Raw genomic sequence first — 20455 nt, forward strand, 5'->3', positions numbered from 1 at the left:
ATGTATCTGACAGTAGTTGGCTAGTTAAATTAATTCAACCATGGACGTGGAGAGATGGATCAGTGTGTACAGGCACTTGTTGCTCTTGAAGAGGACCCAGGATCAGAACCCAAGGTTCATAACCATCTATCTGTTACTCCAGTTCCAGGGGATCCAACACCCTCTTTTGACCATTGAGTACTCATATGGTACATATACATACATACAAGCAAAATACTTGTACACCCATAACATAAACAAATATAATCAAAAATTAATTGAACCATTTTAAGGGCTGAGTGGGACTGGGTTGACACTCAGAAAAGTCCTAACCCTGACTAAGCAAATGCTCTACTGCTAAGCAACATCCCAGTATGTATGTATGTATGTATGTATGTATGCATGTATGTATGTATGTATGTATGTATGTATGTCTATGTTCATGCCATGGCAGGAGTGTAGAGGCTGGAGAACAACTTTTAGAAATCTGTTCTCTCTTTCTACCTGTGGGTCCTAAGGATAGAACTTAAATCCTTAGGGTTGGTGGCATGTACCATTATCCACTGAGCCATCTCTCTTGCCCCGCAAATTGAGTGTTCAGTAACTTGCAAGCTTTCTAAGCTCCAAAGATAAAGCTGCACACAAGTGTAATACAGACTCCTTCTCACCCAGCTTCCAGCTAATAGCTGGATTACTGATAGATGAAAAGATAACAGTGTGCAAACCTGAAATCCCACATTTATGGGGCTAGACGGGAGAATCATAAGTTTGAGGTCATCCTTGGAGTTCTAGGCTAGTCTGAACTACTTAGTGAGAACCTGTCCTGAGACAAGGAAGTTAGGGGTGGGGTGGGGGATAAATTAAGTATTTACATATCCATACCAATGAAAGATGTCCTATCTCATTAATAGAAGAAAATTACAGATTCCAGAACAGGAAGTTAAAAAAAATCCATTTATCTCCCCAGGCTCTGGGAATCAAAATTTACCTTCAGTAAGCTACACAAAGGCAAGGGCATAGCATGAGCTTAGGATGTGTAATGTGTGTAAAGGTCTGGACCAATCCCTAGCGCCAAACACAAAACAAACTCCACTGTCCTGAAGACCTTTTCATAAAAGTGGTGTCTTCTAATTATCTTCCAATATTTCATTGTGTGCATGTGCCACAGTTTGCCATGGAGTATCAGAAAGCTTAGCTTTTATAGCAATAAACTATATATTATATTAAACGATACACAATTGTTATACAGTGATCCATTGCTATATAACAAGTTACCCCAGAATTCAATAGCTTAAGACATCAAACATGTAGCCGGGCGTTGGTGGCACACGCCTTTAATCCTAGCACTCGGGAGGCAGAGGCAGGCGGATTTCTGAGTTCGAGGCCAGCCTGGTCTACAGAGTGAGTTCCAGGACAGCCAGGGCTACACAGAGAAACCCTGTCTCGAAAAACCAAAAAAAAAAAAAAAAAAAAAAAGACATCAAACATGTGTCATTCCATCTTCTCCCAAGGTTGTGGCCAGGTATGTGTCAGGCCTGTGGTCTCACCTCCTAGCTTGGATCTAGGAGATTTTCCTCCAGCCTAACTCATAATCTTTGGCAGACCTCTTCTCAGTTTGCTGGCTGTAGACTCTTCCTCTGTTCCTTGACACATGGCCCTCTCCATATGTCATGAATGAACAGAGGCGTTGTCTCAAAGAGAGCCAGGATGAAAGCAGAATCTTATCACCAAAGAGGGACACGAATTCTCCTCATTTGGGCTGACTCTGTTAATGGGAAGTGGTTCACTCTCTCCTACATTCAAGGGGCAGAGACTTTATAAAGGGCATGAATAACAGAAAGTAATCACTGGGAGAGACTGCCTGGAGTGGTGGTGCACACTTTAATCCCAATACTCAGGAAGCAGGCAGGTCTCTATGAGTTCAAGGCCAGCCTGATCTACATAGTGAGTTCCAGGCCAGCCAAAGCTACAGAGTGAGGCTCTGACTCAAACAAAGAACAAACAATGATCCAGGTATAGTGGAGCATACCAAACACTCAGGAGGCAGAAGCAGGTGGATCTCTGTGAGTTGGAGACCATCCCAGTATACAAATCAACTCCCAGGCCAGCCAGGCTGTTTAGAGAGACCCTGTTTCAGAAAAAGTAAATAAAGAAAAAGTCAAGGACACTGCCACCCATACAACTCCAAGCACAAAGTCAGAAAGTAGGCCTGAACAGTGAGTGTGAAAGGGACAATGGAAGAGGCGCCATCAGTCCTACGCAGGAGCTGACAGGCAAGGCATTATTAATTCAACAAATACATGTGGAGTACCTGATCACCAGCCTGGCATCATGTTTATATATCAGCTATAAAATGGTAAATAGAACAGAAAAGTCTCAGGCCCCTTGAAGTCAGCAGCATGGCAGAGATGAGCCGAGGCCACGAAAGAGCTAAAAGCACAAAAACCAAAGCCTCATAGTTCACAGGTGATTTACAGGCAGACTCCTCAGTCTGTGACTGACAGGACATGGGTGAGTCACAGCAAGGAACACTTGAGGGTCAAACTCCCAGGCTCAAGGTTGGGTGGCTGGTGGATCCTAGTGCTTTTCATGTCAGAAAGGAAGTTGGAAGGAGAACAAACCTAGTGAAAGTTAATAGCCAATATTGAATTTAAGGAATCCACATGGGCCCAGGCCCATCATCCTAGCTACTTAGGAGGCAGTGGGAAAAGGTTCAGAAGTGTAAGGACCACGCTGACCTACAGAGAGAGTTTAAGACCAGCCTGGACAACTTAGTGAGACCCTAACTTTAAAAAGAACTAACTAACTAACCAACCAAACAAATAACCAAACAAAAAGCAAAAACAAGGGAAAAAAACCCTGAGAAACAAACAACAAAACAAACAAAACTCAGGACTGGGCATATAGTATCACACACCTTTAATCCGAGCACTCAGAAAGCAGAGACAGGCAGATCTCTGTGAATTCAAGTCCAGCCAGGTCTACATTGTGAGTTCTAAGGCTATGTGGTAAGACCCATCTCAATAAACAAACAAAACATGAACAAACCATTTGTTTAAAGGTCTGGAGTTGTAGCTCAGTGATACAGTGACTGCATGTGCAAGATACTAGGCTCAATTCTCAGGATGGAAATAACAAGAATTTAAAGAATCAACGGGCTACCAGGTGATATTCAGGAGCTGAGTGGACAGCAATGGAGGACCTTGGAACTGATGTCACCTCACAGTAAGAAGGCAGTGATGAGGTGGTCAGTTTTAAAGCCATCCCAGTGAATGCAGAAAGAGAAGAAGGCTTGCAGAGCGTAGAAACTAGGAATCTATAAGGGATGGGAAAGAGAAAAGAGACGAAAAAGAAAGAAGACCAAGGGGGACGCAGCATCTGGAAGGCTGTCGTGGATTCTGTGAAGGGACCTGGTAGAGAAAATAATGACTGAGTACATTGAAAAAAGCCCTCAGGCACCCGGTGTGTCTCCATTGGTACAAAAAGGAGGTCACTGCCTGCAGAGAGGGGAGTGGGAAGATGAACCATTGAGAGCCAAGGATGGAGAGAGGAACGCAGACCACTGTTGAGTGTTCACATCCTGTGGACACATGCCCGGGTTGGGAGACATTATCTAAATGAAATGTCCTTCCCGGAAGCATCTAATGTCTGAACAGCTGCCAGCCTTTCCTCTTTGATTTGCTCCTAATGCACAGTTCCATTAGGCCAGGTGATCAGGCGAGAAAAGCTGAGGGTGGCTTGTTGTCCTGAGCTCTGGGACAGGAAGTAACATAATGTCCAGTGGACGGTGAAGCAGAGGCTCCCAGAGCTCAGGCAGCAGATGGTGCGAGTTCCCAGACTTCATGTACAGAACCCGAAAGGACCCCCCTGTTCTCCCTCCTCCTCTTCCTCCTTGGTTTATATGAAAAGCAGAGGCTGAATCCACCTTGTTTTCTTAGTAATTTTAAATTTTTAATTAAAACATAATTCTATCATGGGCCCCTTCTCTTTCCTCCTTCCAGTGTCCCCCCCCCCCTTACTTTCTCTTTCTTTATTATTGTTACACGTTCATGAATATATAAATACAACCTGTTGAATCTGTTTAGTATTGCTTCTCTGTATGTGATTTCAGGGCTAACCACATGATATTGGGTAAACAATTAGGGGATTTGCCTCTGAGGAGGACCAATTCCCCTCTCAGTCATTAGCTCCTGGGCCTATTTGGCTCCCTTCTACTTTAGCATGTCTAGTATTTTTCTCAGTGCTCAGGTCTTGCTTAGGCAGCCATAGGGTTGTGGTGTCACGACTGAGACCCCATCATTTCTTTCTTTTTTTTTTTTTAAGAATGGGTAATATTTATTTATTTATTTATTTATTTATTTATTTATTTATTTATTTATATGTAAGTACACTGTAGCTGACTTCAGACACTCCAAAAAAGGGAGTCAGATCTCATTACAGATGGTTGTGAGCCACGATATGGTTGCTGGGATTTGAACTCATGACCTTTGGAAGAACAGTCAGTGCTCTTACCTGCTGAGCCATCTGACCAGCCCGACCCCACCATTTCTAATAGACACAATCCCACTACAGCCTTCACAGTCCTTGACTCTATCTTTCTGCCTCCTCTTCTGAGATGTTCCCTGGGCCTCAGGGGAAGAGACTTTACTGCAGATGTATCCTTTGGGGTTGGCACCCCTGGTTCAGTTGCTCTCTGTATCTTGAACATTGGTGGATTTTTGTGATGACCTCTGCTGAAAAGTGAAGTTTCTTGGATGCAAAACCATCTCTCTGTACACTTGTGCCCATTCTAGTATATCATGTGTGTGTGTCCACACGTGTTTCTGAGCACGCGTGTCCCTGTGTGTCTGCCTGCAGACATGCTGTTTCTTTGCTTCCTTTTTCCTCTCGGGAGACTCAGAAAACTGCATGGAGTCGGTAGTATCAGTAGAAGAAACTGGGTTGTGTTAGCTTCCCTTCCATTATCATCCTTGTGACCCTGCATGAGGAAACTGTTTTCACATGCTTGTGCGGATCTAAGAGTACAGTGACTGTATGCGTGCAGGGTGGGGTGGGTATTTTAGGAGAATAAAAAACGCTTGCAAGGGTTGGTTTATGAAGTCTCATTATCCTTTGCAATCAATACTTTGAGGACTTTGTCTTCGTTTCTGCGTAATCCAGTTGCAGTGGGGGGGGGAGGGACACCCCACTTTCATCTGAAATCTGTGCTCAGTCCCTCTCCAGGCCACTTTCTAAGGAGCTCCAGACTAAGGTCTGGACTAATACTACATTTATTTATTTTATTATTCAGTGCCAAGCAATTAAACCCAGGGCCTTAGGTTCTCTAAGCATGTGCTCTGTAGCCAAGCAACACTGTGCCCTAGGAAGTTTGAATCGTAAATTGGAAATAAAATGTTTACAAAACATCAGGCTTGAGATGGTCTTCCATTGGAAAGTGAGCATTTATAAAAGCCCTGATACCAGGGCTTTGGGGAGCTTTGAATGAATTTGCTGCTTGCCCTTCCCCCATCTCCCCTTTTGCTACTGCTACAACCCGAGGCTCCTCTCCACACAGAACAGGCACCCCCGGGTGAGTGTAGACCTCTCTCTGGGAAGAGCTTTGGAGCCAGAAGGTTGAGGTGTGAGTTCATTCTGAGACTCCAGCTGTGTGACCTTGAGCTCTGGCATGCCACCAAACCTGTTTTTCCTAGCTGCTTTTTCTCACTCGTTTTTTTTTTTTTTTTTTTTTTTTAGGAACATTTTCATGCATGCAGAAAGCTGAGAGAAAAATGTTGGGACAGCCGATATGACAATATAGAATTAATAATCTGACGGTGAACTTACCCTTCAGGGGTATCCGGCCTTTGAGTATTTATTTATTTATTTTTATTATTTGTGTGTGTGTGTGTGGTGTGACAGTGCTGTGCTGTGGAGTTAGTTTTCTCTTTTCACCTTTACATGAGTTCGACAAACAGACGAACAGACAGAAGTCAGCAGGTTGAGCAGTCTGACCATCTGACTGGCTCCACGTCCAAGCTTTTGATATTTTGATATTGATACTATTATCTGGGATACAGACTAGTGATTCTGGGATTCATGGTCACGCTCCCACCAGCCCTCCACCATGGTCCATCATTTCAACCTTCCTAGATTCAATCATTGTCAATATTTTGCTCAACTTGCTATACAGGATGTATGTGCCTGAATTGGTCTGTAACACACCATCATATGTACCAGTCATTTAAAGGCTTTGTATATCTCCCCTAGATAGTCTGACCTGTATCACCTAGAAATAATATTTTCCTATGTAAGCACAACACCAGAATCACCGTCAAAGAGAGGCCCCAAGCCGGGCGTGGTGGCGCACGCCTTTAATCCCAGCACTTGGGAGGCAGAGGCAGGCGGATTTCTGAGTTCGAGGCCAGCCTGGTCTACAAAGTGAGTTCCAGGACAGCCAGGACTATACAGAGAAACCCTGTCTCGAAAAACCAAAAAAAAAAAAAAAAAAAAAAAAAAAAAAAGAGAGGTCCCAATGACTTCCTGATGCGATTTCACTGTGCAGTTCTTCCTCCAACGTCAAGTATCCCTTGTTTCTTTTATGGCTGTTTCAGTTCTTCTAGTAAGGCTTCAATCTGGTACTGGAAACCAAGTTTATGTCTCTCAACATTTTTTTTTTCTTCCTGCATTTTGTGTACTCATTAGTAAATAACACTGGATTTGGAAGACTCTAGGGGAATATCTTCGTGTAGAGCATGTTTCTAGGGCCTGATTTCTTGCTAGGGAGGGAGAGCTAACTTTTCCCCAGCCTTGTTTCCCTTCTGGAAAACGAACAGAGAAGCTCCATGCAGTTTCTACATGCGCAGTCAGTGTGAGCACTCAACGCCATAACGCTTCTAAAGTGCTCGGTAAGGTTCCCGGAACACAGCTTCCGTAAATGTCCTCGCTGTTGTCACCATAACAACCAGCTCTCTTTGGCTGTGATTGCCACCGCCATCTTTAGTCCCTTAAAGTCCAAGGCATAGTGACGCTTGGACTTTCTGATTACTTCCTCGACCTTTTCGGATATCTTACACTTGATCTTGCCCCTCCCCCTGAAACCTAATTGGTGACTCTCAGCCAGATGGAAAAACTCTTAAACCCCGCAAGAACTAAGAGTTTAGCCTTCCCCATCCTCCTAAGGGTAGCTTCCTTTTCCAGAACCTTAAGGTGGTAACTTCCAAAAGGCTCAGACAACATCGAAGCATCATCTGATGCCATGCCACCCAGGCAGGAAGGGGATGCTTCGTCATTGCTGGCGCTGCGGTGACCTTGGTGCTGGGGCTGTCTGCACACAGCTGCTGCAGTGCTGTTGAAGGGATGCTGGGGAAAGGAGATTGGCTGGCAAGGGAAGTGAGGAATGTGCTGCCAGAACTCCGGGCTCACGGCCAGATGCTAATTATGATGGCCTGGGGGTGCCATGGGCCCCTGTCAGCCCAAGGAAGGAAGTGTGGGGGCTGGTGGGAGTGGGAGAGGTGAGGGAAACAGGAAAGGTGACAGGGTCTGACAGGTTGGAGAAATACACTTGTTTCCCCCAGGGTCCACCCTCCCTGCAGACCCAAGCTGTCTGGGAGAAATTGTGGCTGTCACCATAGTAACAGCAGCAGCTGATGTGTGATGCACGGTGTCTTTATTAGAGAACCCTGCTCAACCTTGTGCCAGCACTTTTCCATCTGAATCTTGTTTCTTCAGTGTACAGGACTTCAGATGTCACTGGTGGGGCTCGGGGCTGGTGTTTGGAGATGGAGCAGAGACGGGAATTTTATTATATTTCTGGGGAATGCAGATAGATGGCAGAGAAGCAGATTTGTACATGGCTGAAACATCATTTAAATATTCAAGCTGCCTCAGAATCCCCTTCAGGTACACTCAGGCTGCTGAAGCAGTATAGCAATATTCCCTTCTCTCTACACTCAGGAGACCCCTGTGGGAGGAATAGTCCGGGATACTGTGGTCCTGGCAGTCAGGGCGAACCTTGTGTCCCAGCCCTGAAGACTTCCACCTGGGAAGCACTGGCTTTCTCGTTCCCTCATTAAGACTCAACGTCATCATCTGTAAAATGTAGACACTAGAAAACATCGTCTGCCTCACCATCATGGTGAGAACTGAATGCACTCAGGGGCTAAGGGGGTTGAAACCTAATACTCCGCCTCCGTTAGGTGCTCAGTATCCTCAGTACTCCTGCCTCGGTTCCGCCCCTGAGCTGCGCTGGGGCTGGGGTTGCTCCTATTACCCCACAACTACATCCAGCACTCCACCACCTCCTCAGCTGCCACTGTGGAGAATGACACTCTCTGGCAGAGCATGACTATGAGTCACTGGTAACCAGTCCTTCCCCACAGAGGACAGCAGAATGTCTGAACCTAAAGGCACTTTAGTGAGACGCTGGGGTACCAGACAGGGGAGAAATGGATGTTTCCTGTGCCAGACAATGGCTGGCTCATCAAACTGCTGAGAAATCTAATGGGAGGGAGGTAACTATTTACTGGTCATTTACTCAGAGATGGGTTCTCTCTGTGTGGTCCAGGCTAGTCTTAAACTCATGGTCCTCATGCCGCAACCTCCCAAGGGCAGGGGGCACCAAGCCCAGCTGTCTACTGTTGTTTCTGAGACAGGGTCTTAGGCAGGCCATGCTGGCCTTGAACTCAATATGTAGCCAAGCTTGGACTTCAGATCCTCCCGTCTCCACTTCCTAAGTGCTGGGATTGCAGGTGGAGGCCACCTTGCCCGGTTTATGTGGTGCTGGGGACTGGACCCAGGGCTATGTGCACCCTACTTGAGCACACTACAACTGGGTCTTCTGCTCTGAACATTTTTTCCCAGTGTGGTTCAGAAGGAAACATATAGTACCGTAAGAAAGTGTGAAGCTAGTATCAGGGCCCCGAGGGAAACTGTGGAAACAAAAACTATGAAAAACTGCAGGATCATTGACGTCTGGCTGATACTCTCCTCATAGAGAAAAATTTGGAGACTCTGCTATAAATGGAAGCTGGCAAGTCACGGAGAGAAGGTGTGAAAACAAACTGTAAATTTCTCCACTAATCAGGACTAAAATGTGTGGAGAGGGAGTGGGGCTTACCAAGGCACTAGTGCTGTCTAGTCTCCAGGGGTGTCTCTACCCAAAGTCACTGCTGACCTGAAGGGAGAGCAAAGAATGACCTCTCCTCAGGGGGGTGAGACACAGGACCCAGAGCCCACTGCACCTCACTCAGTGCATCTGAGTGCAGTCATGGAGACAGATGAAGGAGTGTTCCCAGGGAAAGACACAGAATTAGTGACGCCAGAGAAGGCCTCACAAGGTTCCTTCCAGGCCATTCCACCCACTGTGGAGTCAGAGTACCCCAGAGGAAGATGAGTCACAGAGGCCTTGTTAACTGTACTGAGCAAATGCAATTTCCTTCCCCATGTCAATCTCGGAAACACACAGATTGTGGCTGAGCTTGAGGACAAAGACTAAAAGAACAGGTGCAGAAGAAAACCTCCTTTCCTGCCCAGAACTTGTTGATGCAGGTAAGGGGAGTGCAGTACTCAAGACGGTACAAAGTGATGGTGGTATCGGTACTGAGTCCAGTCCTAAGAGTAAAACGTTCATCTAAAAGCAAAAGAAGAAATACATGGGGCTGGTGAGATGGCTCAGCAGGTAAGAGCACCCGACTGCTCTTCCAAAGGTCCTTAGTTTAAATCCCAGCAACCACATGGTGGCTCACAACCATCTGTAACAAGATCTGACTCCCTCTTCTGGTGTGTCTGAAGACAGCTACAGTGTACTTATATGTAATAAATAAATCTTTAAAAAAAAAAAGAAATACATGAATGAGTAAGAGAACTCTGATGGTTTGAATTAAAAATGGCTCCCATAGGTGCCTATGGAATTATCATTATTAGGAGGCCTGGCCTTGTTGGAGTGGGTGTTGCTTTGTTGGAGGAAGTGTGTCACTAAGGGGTGGGCTTTGAGGTCTCAGATGCTCAAGCCTGGCCAATGTGTTACTATCTTTTTCTGCTGCCTGATGATCCAGATGTAGGACTCTCAGCTCCTTCTCCAGCATCATGTCTGCCTTCATGCCACCATGCTTCCCCCATGACAATAATGGACTAAACCTCTGACTTTAGTGGACTAAACTGTAAGCCGGCCCCAATTAAGGGTTTTCCTTTATAAGAGTCGTTGAGGTCATGGTGTCCCTTCGCAGCAATAAAATCATAACTAAGACAAAGATCTAGAGGAACAGCCTCCATGTTAGAAGCAGAGCCACTGAGTCATCACAATTCTGGGATGGAAAATATTGTCTCTATCCTATAGACAAAGCCATCGAGGACTGCAGAGGTCTCAGGAACTTGCTCATATGTGGGTGGCAGAATGACTGGAGTTCTCCATTCTTCCTTTTTGGTCATATGGCTGTCATTCTGCAAAGTGACAGAAGCTTCTCTCAATGAAAGGGAAATCTCTGTTTTCTCTCTTACTAGCCTTGGTGTGTGCATGGACTGGGAATAAAGAGGGGAGATGGTGGGTTGGTTCCAAGCCTGGGATGCAAGGGACCACACACACTTTCATCTGCTCTTTGGGAACCTGACCACAGCCACATACCCAAGGCCAGGCTAGCTTCTCAGGAGGAGATGCGTGTTAGAGTGAAGTCTGAGTCCAGCTGGGGCCTGGGCATCAACAGAGGCCAACCTGAATCAGCAGAGTTGCTGTCTCCAGTCTACGCTTGACCATACATATATGAAGAAGTCCTAGCCCAGAGAAACCACCTTGCTGACCTACAGACTCACAAGCAATTAGGAGCAGTGCAGTTTTAAGCCATTAAGTTTTGGATTGGCTTTGGTTTAGTAAAAGTGAATTGAAAGATCAAGGTATGTCAGTGAGTTGATGCTGGAGCTGGGGCTCATTCCAGGTGTACCCCTCCCTCCCTCCCTCCGCACTGTTCTTTTCACATTATGTTTCTCAGGAACGCTCACAAAGATTCCAATTTGATTGAGATTTCCCGTGTCTTCAGTACAACCCTGATCATAGCTTTCCACCCAAAGTGAATTGAATGGAAAATAATGTTTTAAAACTTATGCTGGGGAGGGGGGCGCTAGGGAGATGGCAGAATGTGTATGTTAAAAATAAACATGGTGTTGTATGCTTATAATCCTGCACTGACACAGTGGGGATGGGTAGATTCCTGGAGCTCACTGGCCAGCCTGCTTAGCCTGATCAAGAAGCTCCAGGTCCCAGTGTCTCAGAAGACAAAGTGGATACAGCCGGGGGGGGGGGGGCGGGGGGGCAATGCTTGACATTAACTTCTGGCGTTTATATACATGCGTACACGGCCACGTACATCCAAACAGATGAACACATGCACACACACACCTACACATAAGCACTCCATATCCAGAAACATATACAGTATACTGTGGTAGTTTAAATGTAACTAGCCCCCATAAGCCCATGGGGAGTGGCACTCTTAGGATGTGTGGCCTTGAGAAGTGTGTCACTGTGGAGGCGGGCTCTGAGGTCTTATGTATATGCTCACATCCCTCCCGGTGTGGAACTCAGTCCCCTTCTGCTGCCTGCGGAGGAAGATGTAGAACTCTTGGCTCCTCCGGCACCAAGTCTGTCTGCACACTGCCATGTTTCCCACCACGATGATAATGAACTAGTCCTCTGAATCTGTAAATCGTTTCCAATTGAATGTTTTCCTTGGTGTTTCTTCACAGCACTAAGACCCTAAGACACATACATATGTGCACACCTCTATCGTACAGAAACACACATATATTATGTTGGCTTCTTATCCCCATTAGAAGGCCCTCCAAACGTCCAGGTCTTATTCAGTTATAGTACAATCTAAGTATATGCATTATTCCATCTGGGAAGTGTCTTCTTCTCTTGGCTTCTTGGTACTTCTGTTTACCACCCTTACCCTGGTCCAACACTTTTTCTCTGATGTAAGACTTTGCCTGCTCACAGATCTCCATAAGATCCTGGTGAATAAATCCTTTTCAGGAATTCTCACAGCCCATTCTTATGGAACCGTTGTTGGCCAGGCACCATGGCCACATGTCTTCTGACAACAGCTCCCTGCTTCCGTTGATACCTCCTTCAAGAAAGAGAGAACTTGGCAGGCCTGAGATGGACAAATCCCTCAACAATTCAAAGGCAATACTTCTCCTTGGTCATTTCTAGGCAGTAACCTCTTAGTGCATGGAATACCTTGTCTGATAATCATCTTAGTCAGCTGTGGTGGTGTGGAGGGGAGGCTATGTTGTCTGGTTTATGATGGAGCCCTTGGGTCCTGCTGGATCTGGTTTTCCCCTGATCCAGAGGCTAGAGACTGGATAACTGATCCCCAATAGAAGCCATCAGTGCCGTGGCTTGGCTTAGCTGCCCTGGTCACATTAGGTTTTCAGGGTCACTTGTCATCAACACTGGGGGATGAAGTACAGTTGCCTATGTCTGGTGCATCTCTGTCCCATGCTCACTTTAACAATGTGTCCTTCATTGTCATAAGTGGTCACTCTGATGGCAGTGGCTTTTCTAACCCTGCGAGTTCTCACAGCCAACCATCAAGGTTGACCAAGCCTCTTCCTCCCTTCCATCTCTTCTCGCTAAATAAAACACTTCTACTTGTCTCTGGCCAAATGGCTAAGATCCACACTGGGATCATTGGCCATCTCACACTCTCTTCTAAGTGGTTCACTGGCAAATTTATTTCATATGAATTCAATACCGTTTGGGGACACGACACTGGTTATAATGATTTGCCCCAGCACAATCTGTATTTTTGCAGAATTCTGGTATGTGAATATGCTTGTTTGAGTGCAGCATACCTATGTTCTGCTTTATGCAAATAAGGGAAGGCTTCCTTAACCAGTGCACATGCCACTGGTGGCTGCACAGGTTCTACTGTATAACTTTCTCCAGCAGTTCTCAAGTCTTGGCTACTTAGATCATTTGTGCTTGCTCCTATAAACCAAACACTAACCACAATTCCTGAGGAGGAGTCATTAGGCACTTTGGCTATCATTATCTTAAGACAAATTTCTATCTATTGAATTTCTCAATTAAAGAGAAATTTAGTCCCCAGATGTGGATGTAACTGGGGAGGTGGTGGAGACATGAGGAGACATAGCCAGAGGAGGTGGGTCACTGGAGGGCAGGCCTACTGGATTCTAGTCCTGTGCAGGCTCCAGCATGGCTGACTCCTCGCTGCTGACTGAATGGAACCAGCCTTCTCATTTACGAGCGATTCCAGCCATTGAGCCTTTGCTTCCACAATGGACTGTTTCCTCTCAAACTGTGAGCCCAAATGATGCCCCCTTCCTTCCTTCAGGTGTTTCTTTCAGGTATGCTGTCACGGTGATAGGAAAAAGCAACTAATACAGAAGGCAAAGGTGGCCACTCTGGAAATACCAACTGCTGCAACTTGGAGAGATGCAGGTGAGGAGAGGAGCCAGAGGGTGGGGAGACTAACATCCCGTTGCTCATGTCTAGGCCCAAGAGAGAGCTGAGAGGCACCTAGGTCTGGCACTATTCAGTCGAGAGGGTACTTGCTATCACATTGTCTTCCACGAAAGAGAGCAGATAGAAGAGAACCCAAGGAAAATTACCCAGATGTGGCCTGTCAGGCAGACACCCTGCAGTCTACTTCCTCAACACCCCTGGTCAACAGTTGGAGGGTGGGATCACCCAATACGAAAGGGAAGGAACACCCAGGGCCAAGCCTCCCAGGAACAAGGGTTAACTCAAGTGCAGAAGCCGAGCCCAGGGCCTCCTCCCCTCTTTCTCTTTGCTGCTTCTCCACCTGTCTCTGATGTAAAGACAAACGAAATGCAGCATACCAGCAAGCTCAGCCATTTCTTTCCACATCTGTGGGTCAGTAGATACGTTCAGAAATTGACAATTCTGGAAACCAACTTAAATTTTCTAAAAGGATAAAAATCCATCTAGAAATGAAGATTAAAACGGCACACGCAAATTAACAGCACAGCGGAGCCAGCAGTGCTTGTATCAGATCATAGGACATGTTAAAGAATACAAGATGACCAAATTATATCAAGCCATACTTGAAATCTTCATCAATGAACTTGGAAATTAAAATCCCAAAAGAATCAATTTAAAGAGGAAAAAATTTAGATTGGCTCAAAAAAGTAAAAACCTGAGTTCATGGGGCTAGGGATGTGGCACAGGAGTAAAGAACACTTCTTACCTCACAGAGGACCTGAGCTCAGGTTCCAGTAAACACACCAGGGGCCTCACATCTGCCTGTAGCTCCAGCTTTCAGAGATCTGTTTTTATCTCTAACATCGCCAGCATATATGCACGCACGCTCTCACGCACGCACACACACACCTACAGACACACACATGAAAATAAAAATTTTAAACAACCAACCATCAACAATCACAACAAAATCTAAGGGTCAGGGTAGAGGGATGGCTCAGTGATTAAGATGACTGACAATCATCTGTAACTCTAGTACCAGGTGACCTGGCATCCTCTTTAGGCCTCCATGGGTACCAGGTACCCACATGGTGCATAGACTATGCATAGGCAAAACACCCACACACAATTGGAAAAAAAAATAGTTGGAAGAGCAATTCTTAAAAAAGCAAAGAGACAAGAGCCAGGTGCGGTGGCACACACCTTTAATCCCAGTGCTTGAGAGGCAGAGGCAGCCAGATTTCTGAATTTGAGGCCAGCCTGGTCTTCAGAGTGAGTTCCAGGACAGCCAGGGCTACACAGAGAAACCCTGTCTCGTAAAAAAAAAAAAAAAAAAAAAAAAGCAAAAAGACAATAGAAACTCGAGGGCTGGCCAGATGAGGTCTCTTGACGCCCAGCTGGACAGTTAGCTGAGTTCAGTCCCTGAGACTGGACCCACATGGCAGAAGGAAAGAACTGAGTCCCACAAGTTGTTCTCTGCACATTTACACACACACACCTAAAATAAATTTTTAAAAATATATAATAATTTTTAAAGTAAAACTTTAGCTTTTGCTTGGAAACAGAGGAATATGCCAAAGACTGGGATTAAATGTCTAAGGAGGATATAGCAGAACAAAGATAACTGGGAGCTACTAGGTTCCTGATCTCAGTGTCAGATGATATTGGGTCCAAGACAAAGAGTGCAGAGCTCCAGGGAAGCCGAAAGCAAGAACACACTGTCCGGCCGACTCTAAGGACCAACTCTCAGCCTAGAGTCAGTAAGGAACTTAAAAAGAAAGAAAAGGTCAGTCAGTCAGTCTGTCTGTCTTACTTAATCACTTTGTAGCAGGGTATTGTACACTCCAGGCTATCTTCAAATGTTGAAGGCCAGACAAAGTTGGCTGGCCTTGAACTCAGAGATCCTCCTACCTCTGCTTCCCAAGTGCTGGGACCACCACCACAACCATTGTTGCCTGACTGACCTTGATCCCCCTGCCTCCATCTCTCAAGCACTGAGATGAAAGGTATGTACCACCACACCATTTAGGTGGTACTGAGGATGGGGCCCAGGGCTTCCAGCTTCATATGGGCTGGGCAAGTCCTCAGTGACTGAGCTACATCCCGGTTGTGGATTGTGTTCACTCTGAATGGGGATAGTTTTAAAGATCAACTTTGTAGTTTTGGGTCAAGTGCTATAACATCAAATGGTGAACACATCTTTTATGGTCCTGTAGAATTTTTATAGTAATAAAGGATATTAACAGTCTGCAAAGAAACTCTTAAAGATCTCTGAAGCAGAAATCGTAATTCACTTTTTTTTGTTGGTTTTTTTTTTGTTGTTGTTGTTTTTTTGTTTTTGTTTTTGTTTTGTTTTTTTGTTTTTTCAAGACAGGGTTTCTCTGTATAGCCCTGGCTGTCCTGGAGCGTAATTCATTTTCTAGGTATGATTCAAGAAAAGAAGTAATGAAATGAAAGAGAAGGGGAACTGGAGACTCAGGGGTCAGGGATGAAGAACACTTGTGGCTCTCACAGAAGACCCACGTTTGAGTCTACTTATATCCATACGTACACATTATTAGAAATAAAAATAAATCTGAAAAAAGCTAAATCTTGAGTTGAATAAACAGAAAAAAGAGGCAGCTCAAACACATTTCACTAGGTATACAAAATAGAAAGACAATGTTCAGGGAAAATTTTCACAATTAAATTAACATGTATTTCAAGCAAAACACAAATAATTACCAGAATAAACACATTTTTATTTTATTTTTTAAGACTATATTAAAAACAGGTTTATTGGGAAGCTGGTCTAGGGTGGCTGAGTTCACTGGTCCCAAGGACCAAAGCCAGGGAACTTGCCATGGGGAAGGGGAGGCAGGTAGAAGAGGAAGAGAAAAAGAAGTGGGCAATCGTGCAGAAAAATAAGAGAAGGGAAGAGAGAGAGAAAGAAGAGAAGAGCAGAAATATAGAAAGAAGAGAAGAGAAAGCCACATTTTGATTTTTATTTGATCATTTTTTAAAATGTGTGCATGCGTGTTTTGCCTGAATACATGCATGCAGTACCTATGAAAGCCAAAAGAGGGTATCGAGTTCCTTGGAACTGCAGACTGTTGTGAGCCACCATGTGGGTACAGGGAATTGAATCTGGGTCCTCTGCAAGAGCAGCCAGTGCTCTTAACCAGTGGGTCATTTTCTTTCTTTTTTTTTTTTTTAAAGATTTATTTATTTATTATATGTAAGTACACTGTAGCTGTCTTCAGACACACCAGAAGAGAGCGTCAGACCTCATTTCGGGTGGTTGTGAGCCACCATGTGGTTGCTGGGATTTGAACTCTGGACCTTCGGAAGAGCAGTCGGGTGCTCTTACCCACTGAGCCATCTCACCAGCCCCCCCACTGGGTCATTTTCTTCTCTCTTCTCTTGTCTTCTCTTGTCTCGTCTCCTCTCGTCTCCTCTCCTCCCCTCCCCTCCCCTCCTTTCCCTTCCCCTCCCCTCCCCTCCTCTCTTTTCCCCTTCTCTCCTCTCCTCTCTTTTCCCCTCCTCTCCTTTCCCCTCCCCTCCTCTCTCTCTTCTCTTCTCTTCTCTTCTCTTCTCTTCTCTTCTCTTCTTCTCTTCTCTTCTCTTCTCTTCTCTTCTTTCTTTTTAAAGATTTATTTATTTATTTTTATATAAGTACACTGTAGCTGTTTCCAGACACACCAGAAGAGGGCATCAGATCCCATTACAGATGGTTGTGAGCCACCATGTGGCTGCTGGGAATTAAACCCAGGACCTTTGGAAGAGCAGTCAGTGCTCTTAACCACTGAGCCATCATCTCTCCAGCCCATTATTTTCTATTTGAAGAGGAAGGAAGTAGCCTTTATTGAGAAGCAAAGAAATAACTTGGTGTAGGCATGAGGGGGCTGGAAAATGAGTTGTCTTTAAATTATACTTCTACACTACAACGACTACTACTACTGATATAGTTTCATAAATGCTACATTGATGATGATGATGATGATTGATGAGGGCTTGCATATGCTCGATAAGTGCTCTACCTAATATCCACCACCCTACATGATTTCTTGAGGAAGTACTTCCAAATAGCCTGAAACAAGGCATTCAACATTCTTATCAACTGTATCAGAGCACAGAGAAGCAAAAGACATTTATTTTCTGAGAAAACCACATAAAAACTAAAATAAATAAATAAAATTCCACAACACTATTTTAAAAAGTCAATACTCAGCCGGGCGTGGTGGCGCACGCCTTTAATCCCAGCACTCGGGAGGCAGAGGCAGGCAGATTTCTGAGTTCGAGGCCAGCCTGCTCTACAAAGTGAGTTCCAGGATAGCCAGGGCTACACAGAGAAACTCTGTCGCAAAAAACAAAACCAAAAAACAACAAACAAACAAACAAAAAAGTCAATACTCTGCAGTCACTCGAAATGACACAAAATAAAAATGGCATTATCAAGGGGACCTAGCCTGATGTAGGAATGAAACACTACTCCAAATTAGTATGTCCATAAACATTTTTAACTGTATACTTTGGCTCTTTCTGTATGTAGTATGCATGTGTGCTCAAATGTATAGGGCTGGGTGCATGGGCATGTGGGTGCATATGTGTGTGCAGGCCCAAGGCTGACCCTTGGTATCTTTCTCAGTGGCCATCCATGTTATATGTTGAAGCAGAGTCTCTCGTTGACCCCAGAGCTCGCCTTCAGCTACTCTGGCTTGTTATCTCACTTCAGAGTCTCCCTGTCTTTGAGGGGATGACAGGTGGGCCACCACAGCTGCCCGGTTTTAGGTGGGTTCTGAGGACTCAAACTCTTGTCCCCACGCTTGCTCTGCAAGTACTATGCCTGCTGAGCCATCTCCTTTTAAGTCCCTATTTTAGCTTAAAAGAAAGAAAATATTTTTTCTTTTTTTCTTTTTTTTTTTGAGACAGGGTTTCTCTGTGTAGCCCTGGCTGTCCTGGAACTCACTTTGTGACCAGGCTGGCCTTGAACTCAGAAATCTGCCTGCCTCTGCCTCCCGAGGGCTGGGATTAAAAGCGTGCGCCACCACGCCCAGCTAAAAGAAAATCTTAAAAATTTAATTAGTAATGATAAAATCTTCCCTCACTGTCCACCTATGTTTCTGTCTAAACCCCTTTTTACTTCGAAATATTATTATTTTATCGATTGTATTTAGCTGATAAGTCTCTCTAGAGTTTTAGTTTATTGGCTTTATCAAAGGCTTGGATTATGATTGTATTTAATGGTTTTTGCCCTCTGCATTGTTTAATTTAGTGATGTCAGTTTTTATCCTGAGTCCTTTGTTTACCTGCCGCTCACAGCCCCTTGGCCCTTTCTCACGCATCCTTTTCTTTCTCCTCGTCATTTGTTTGTTTAAGATTTATTTATTATTATACATAAGTACACTGTAACTGTCTTCAGACGCGCCAGAAGAGGGCGTCAGATCTCATTACGGGTGGTTGCAAGCCACCATGTGGTTGCTGGGATTTGAACTCAGGACCTCTGGAAGAGCAGACAGTGCTCTTACTTGCTGAGCTATCTTGACAGCCCCCTTCTTGTGTTTTTGTGTATGGTATCCATGCATGCTTACATGTGAGTGCTAGAATTTGTGGGTGCGGGTGTGGGTGGATGGGTTACATCACCTACGTGTGGAGGCCACAGGCTGGTACTAGGGTCCTTTTCTCCACAACTCCCCACCTTCTTTTTTTTTTTTTCCCGAGACAGGGTTTCTCTTTGTAGCCCTGGCTGTCCTGGAACTCACTTTGTAGACCAGGCTGGCCTCCAACTCAGAAATCTGCCTGTCTCTGCCTCCCGAGTGCTGGGATTAAAGGCATGAGCCACCACGCCCGGCTCCTCACCTTTATTTTTGAGACAGAATCTCTCACTTGACCCCAGAGCTTTCCAGCGGAGAAGCCTGTCTCCAGTACTTTGGCATGCTAGGCGGGCAGGCGTGCCCACTCTGCATTCTGGTGTTTATGTCAGTGCTGGGGACCCTGATTTCAGTGCTCATGATTGCGTGGTGAGAACTCCACCCACAGAGATGCCCTTTGCCTCACTGTCAGAACTGTCTCCATTCTCACATGATAAAAACATTTAAGATTACGATTTCTATGATTTCACCTCTGGCTACACCTCTACACCTTTTCCGTATCGATAGCTCCATGCTTTCTTTTTCATTTTCTATAGAAACTGCAGATCTCTTTTCCTCAAGGAATGGTCCATTCTCCTCCCTCTCCCCCCTCCCGTCCCCCTCTCTATAACTCTCACCCTCCTAAGGATCGTCCAATTGACTGATCGGCCTTGAATCTAAGATCCTCATAGCTCACCCTCTGAGAGCTACCATTACAGGTGGGCATCACTGTGCCTGGCCTTGGGTGATTTGCCGCCCCTCCCCCAAGACTTGTAAGTATTTTGATTTCTTAAAATAAATAAATAAATACGTGCGGGCCAGTGAGATGGCTTGGAGGTTCAGGTGCCCACACACAGGTTTGAAGACCTAAATTTCATCTCCAGTCCCACAAGGTTGCAGGAGAGACCTGACTCTAGAGAGCTGCCTCCTGACAGCCACAGTGCTGCTGTGGCACATATGCTACCTGCCTGTGCCTGCTCATTGCACACATGCATACACGAGCACATGCAAGAGCACAAATCAAAAATTAGCATAATTTGCTCTTTGCTTCTATCGAGTGCCTGACTCTCTAGCTTCTGCCTTCTGTTTGTCCTCACACATTTCCATGTTTATGTGAATTCTGTATGTCTGAGTAGCCCGTGAACTCTTGTGTGTACTTATCATTTAGGATTTGTTGATTCCATTATTTAAGTCTTGACATTGCATTTTGTCCTCTCTGGCTGAGAATAGTTGATCTCTTGCTCGGTCTTAGATTTTTCAACATCGTCAACCTTTCTGTGGGATAACACTTGGTTCTTCGTTTCGGCTTCGCTTCAAGTGTGAATGACAATGAACTCAATGGCCCCTAACAAAACACTCTGAGGTTGTGGGACCCAAGGAGTTTTAGAATACAAGAGATGGATTTTTATCTAAAGAGTTTTAGGTTTTT

At 45.2% G+C, this 20455-nt stretch overlaps 1 long non-coding RNA gene across 2 annotated transcripts in view; it reads left to right on the forward strand.

The window, feature by feature from the left end:
- LOC110297210 (uncharacterized) overlaps positions 1 to 20455 on the forward strand; it is a 30527-nt gene that overhangs the window by 6909 nt on the left and 3163 nt on the right. Inside the window, exons 2-3 of one of the 2 annotated variants that reach the window (XR_002378254.2) lie at positions 13308 to 13414; positions 15841 to 15895. This is a non-coding gene — a long non-coding RNA (uncharacterized LOC110297210). Of the gene's footprint in view, positions 1 to 13307; positions 13415 to 15840; positions 15896 to 20455 lie in introns of those variants that run through there. The other variant, XR_015048062.1, reaches the window with a different exon arrangement.

Source organism: Mus caroli, unplaced genomic scaffold (genome assembly GCF_978045245.1).
Source record: "Mus caroli unplaced genomic scaffold, Mus_caroli_1 scaffold_8, whole genome shotgun sequence".
NCBI lineage: Eukaryota > Metazoa > Chordata > Mammalia > Rodentia > Muridae > Mus > Mus caroli.